The sequence below is a fragment of the Anser brachyrhynchus genome (genome assembly GCF_964034855.1).
Source record: "Anser brachyrhynchus genome assembly, chromosome: 17".
Lineage (NCBI taxonomy): Eukaryota > Metazoa > Chordata > Aves > Anseriformes > Anatidae > Anser > Anser brachyrhynchus.
In genome coordinates, this window is record NC_137710.1 from 14977878 (window position 1) to 14982779 (window position 4902).

Here is a 4902-nt window from a genome sequence, read left to right on the forward strand (position 1 = left end):
TGCATAACTGTATGCCTGGTAGCTACCCTTGCCTTCTCACCTTGGCATGCTTCTAGAAAAAAGATTTGGCTTCCTCCAACAGAGATTTTTTCTTTGGGGATCCTAAACTCGGATACTTCTGGGCTAGGTAACAAAATTTTGACTATTTTGGACGTTGGTACATGCCCGGTAGAATACTTTGCCTCCGCCAGACTGTACTTTTGAAAAAGTTTCGCCTCCCTGCAGAGGTTCTGGATAAAAGCAGTGTACCCGTCTGGGGTAGCTACCTGAATTTTGGCCAAATTGGAAATTATGCGCATGCCCAGTAGCTCTCTGTTCCTCCTCCCAGGCATACTTTCTGAAATGTTTTGGGCCTCTTCCAGAGAGAGAGGGACTTGTGGATTTGGTCCGCAGAACCCTTCTGGCTAGGTACCTGAGAACTTGGGCCAATTTTCGACGGAGTTGCATGCCAAGAGGCTTCTGTTGTCTCTGCCTGATCTGGTTTGCCAAACCCTTGTGGCTACCTCCACATACAGATTTACTTTGGGATCCTGCCCTCAGATCGCTTCAGGCTAGGTACCTGACAACTTTGCCCAATTTCCGACAGAGGTACCTGCCTGGGTACCTTCACTTCCCTTCCCTCATCTTGTTTTCCAAAACTTTGGGGCTAGCTCCAAATTAACAACTGCTTGTCAATAGCAGCTGAAGACCCCTCCACGTTACGTCTCTCTCAACTTTGGCCCTACTTTGGACGTAGCTGCATGCCTGCTAGCAACCATCGCTTCCTCCACAAAAGCTTCTCAAAATGTATGGGATTCTGCCTGAGACACATTTAGCTCTGGGTACCAGCTGCAAAGCCCTTCAGGGTAGGGACACCACAAATTTGGCCAAGTTAAAAGGGAAGTGTATGCCTGGTAGCTACCCTTGCCTTCTCACCTTGGCATGCTTCTAGAAAAAAGATTTGGCTTCCTCCAACAGAGATTTTTTCTTTGGGGATCCTAAACTCGGATTCCTCTGGGCTAGGTAACAGAGAATTTGGGCTAATTTGGAGGTTGGTATGTGCCCGGTAGCATACTATGCCTCCGCCAGATTGTACTTAGGAAAACGTTTCGCCTCCCTGCAGAGGTTCTGGACAAAAGCAGTGTACCCGTCTGGGGTAGCTACCTGAATTTTGGCCAAATTGGGAATTATGCGCATGCCCAGTAGCTCTGTGTTCCTCCTCCCAGGCATACTTTCTGAAATGTTTTGGGCCTCTTCCAGAGAGAGAGGGACTTGTGGATTCGGTCCGCAGAACCCTTCTGGCTAGGTACCTGAGAACTTGGGCCAATTTTCGACGGAGGTGCATGCCCAGAGGCTTCTCTTGCCTCCCGCTTATCTTGGTTACCAAAACCTTGTGGCTACCTCCACATACAGATTTACTTTGGGATCCTGCCCTCAGATCGCTTCAGGCTAGGTACCTGACAACTTTGCCCAATTTCCAACGGAGGTACCTGCCTGGGTACCTTCACTTCCCTTCGCTCATCTTGTTTTCCAAAACTTCTGGGCTAGCTCAAATAAACAACTGCTTGTCAATACCAGCTGAAGACCCCTCCACGTTACGTCTCTCTCAACTTTGGTCCTACTTTGGATGTAGCTGCATGCCTGCTAGCAACCATCGTTTCCTCCACAAAAGTTTCTCAAAATGTATGGGATTCTGCCTGAGACACATTTAGCTCTGGGTACCAGCTGCAAAGCCCTTCAGGGTAGGGACACCGCAAGTTAGGCCAAGTTTATGCATAACTGTATGCCTGGTAGCTACCCTTGCCTTCTCACCTCGGCATGCTTCTGCAAAAGATTTGGCTTTCTCCAAAAGAGATTTTTTTCTTTGGGGATCCTAAACTCGGATTCCCCTGGGCTAGGTAACAGAGAATTTGGGATAGTTTGGAGGTTTTTACATGCCCGCTAGCAACCTTTGCCTCCCCCACATTGTACTTTTGAAAAAGTTTCGCCTCCCTGCGGCAGTTCTGGACAAAAGCAGCGTACCCGTCTGGGGTAGCTACAGGAATTTTGGCCAAATTGGGAATTATGCGCATGCCCAGTAGCTACCCGTTCCTCCTCCCAGGCATACTTTCTGAAATGTTTTGGCCTCTTCTAGAGAGAGAGAGAGGGACTTGTGAATTCTCACCGCAGAACCCTTCAGGCTAGTAACCCAAGAACTAGGGCCAATTTTCGACGGAGGTGCATGCCAAGAGGCATCTCTTGCCTCCCGCTTATCTTGGTTACGAAAACCTTGTGGCTACCTCCACATACAGATTTACTTTGGGATCCTGCCCTCGAATCGCTTCAGGCTAGGTACCTGACAACTTTGCCCAATTTGGGACCGTGGTACCTGCCTGGGTACCTTCACTTCCCTTCGCTCATCTTGTTTTCCAAAACTTCTGGGCTAGCTCCAAATAAACAACTGCTTATCAATACCAGCTGAAAACCCCTCCACGTTACGTCTCTCTCAACTTTGGCCCTACTTTGGACGTAGCTGCATGCCTGCTAGCAACCATCGCTTCCTCCACAAAAGCTTCTCAAAATGTATGGGATTCTGCCTGAGACACATTTAGCTCTGGGTACCAGCTGCAAAGCCCTTCAGGGTAGGGACACCACAAGTTTGGCCAACTTTATGCATAACTGTATGCCTGGTAGCTACCCTTGCCTTCTCACCTTGGCATGCTTCTAGAAAAAAGATTTGGCTTCCTCCAACAGAGATTTTTTCTTTGGGGATCCTAAACTCGGATTCCCCTGGCCTAGGTAACAGAGAATTTGGGCTACTTTGGAGGTTGGTACATGCCCGGTAGAATACTTTGCCTCTGCCACATTGTACTTTTGAAAAAGTTTTGCCTACCTGCGGAAGTTCTGGACAAAAGCAGCGTACCCATCTGGAGTAGGTACAGGAATTTTGTCCAAATTGGGAATTATGTGCATGCCCAGTAGCTACCCGTTCCTCCTCCCAGGCATACTTTCTGAAATGTTTTGGCCTCTTTCAGAGAGAGAGGGACTTGTGGATTTGGTCCGCAGAACCCTTCTGGCTAGGTACCTGAGAACTTGGGCCAATTTTCGACGGAGGTGCATGCCAAGAGGCTTCTCTTGCCTCTGCCTGATCTGGTTTGCCAAAACCTTGTGGCTACCTCCACATACAGATTTACTTTCGGATCGTGCCCTCAGATCGCTTCAGGCTAGGTACCTGACAACTTAGCCCAATTCGGGACGGAGGTACCTGCCTGGGTAACTTCACTTCCCTTTGCTCATCTTGTTTTCCAAAACTTCTGGGCTAGCTCCAAATACACAACTGCTTGTCAATACCAGCTGAAGACCCCTCCACGTTACGTCTCTCTCAACTTTGGCCCTACTTTGGACGTAACTGCATGCCTGCTAGCTACCTTTGCTTCCTCCCCAAGAGCTTCTCAAAACGTATGGGGTTCTGCCTGAGAAGCATTTAGCTCTGGGTACCAGCTGCAAAGCCCTTCAGGGTAGGGACACCACAAGTTTGGCCAAGTTTATGCATAACTGTATGCCTGGTAGCTACCCTTGCCTTCTCACCTCGGCATGCTTCTAGAAAAAAGATTTGGCTTCCTCCAACAGAGATTTTTTCTTTGGGGATCCTAAACTCGGATTCCCCTGGGCTAGGTAACAGAGAATTTGGGCTACTTTGGAGGTTGGTACATGCCCGGTAGCATACTTTGCCTCCGCCAGATTGTACTTAGGAAAACGTTTCGCCTCCCTGCGGCTGTTCTGGACAAAAGCACCGTACCCCTCTGGGGTAGCTACCTGAATTTTGGCCAAATTGGGAATTATGTGCATGCCCAGTAGCTACCCGTTCCTCCTCCCAGGCATACTTTCTGAAATGTTTTGGGCCTCTTCCAGAGAGAGAGGGACTTGTGGATTCGGTCCGCAGAACCCCTCAGGATAGGTACCTGAGAACTTGGGCCAATTTTCGACGGAGGTGCATGCCAAGAGGCTTCTCTTGCCTCTGCCTGATCTGGTTTGCCAAAACCTTGAGCCTACCTCCACATACAGATTTACTTTGGGATCCTGCCCTCAGATCGCTTCAGGCTAGGTACCTGACAACTTTGCCCAATTTCCGACAGAGGTACCTGCCTGGGTACCTTCACTTCCCTTCGCTCATCTTCTTTTCCAAAACTTCTGGGCTAGCTCAAATAAACAACTGCTTGTCAATACCAGCTGAAGACCCCTCCACGTTACGTCTCTCTCAACTTTGGCCCTATTTTGGACGTAGCTGCATGCCTGCTAGCTACCTTTGCTTCCTCCACAAAAGCTTCTCAAAATGTATGGGATTCTGCCTGAGACACATTTAGCTCTGGGTACCAGCTGCAAAGCCCTTCAGGGTAGGGACACCACAAGTTTGGTCAAGTTTACAGGGAAGTGTATGCCTGGTAGCCACCCTTGCCTTCTCACCTTGGCATGCTTCTAGAAAAAAGATTTGGCTTCCTCCAACAGAGATTTCTTCTTTGGGCATCCTAAACTCGGATACCTCTGGGCTAGGTAACAGAGAATTTGGGCTACTTTGGAGGTTGGTACATGCCCGGTAGCATACTTTGCCTCCGCCAGACTGTACTTTTGAAAAAGTTTAGCCTCCCTGCAGCAGTTCTGGACAGAAGCAGCGTACCCATCTGGGGTAGCTACCTGAATTTTGGACAAATTGGGAATTATGCACATGCCCAGTAGCTACCCGTTCCTCCTCCCAGGCATACTTTCTGAAATGTTTTGGCCTCTTCCAGAGAGAGAGGGACTTGTGGATTCGGTCCGCAGAACCCTTCAGGCTAGGTACCTGAGATCTTGGGCCAATTTTCGACGGAGGTGCATGCCAAGAGGCTTCTCTTGCCTCCCGCTTATCTTGGTTGCCAAAACTATGTGGCTACCTCCACATACAGATTT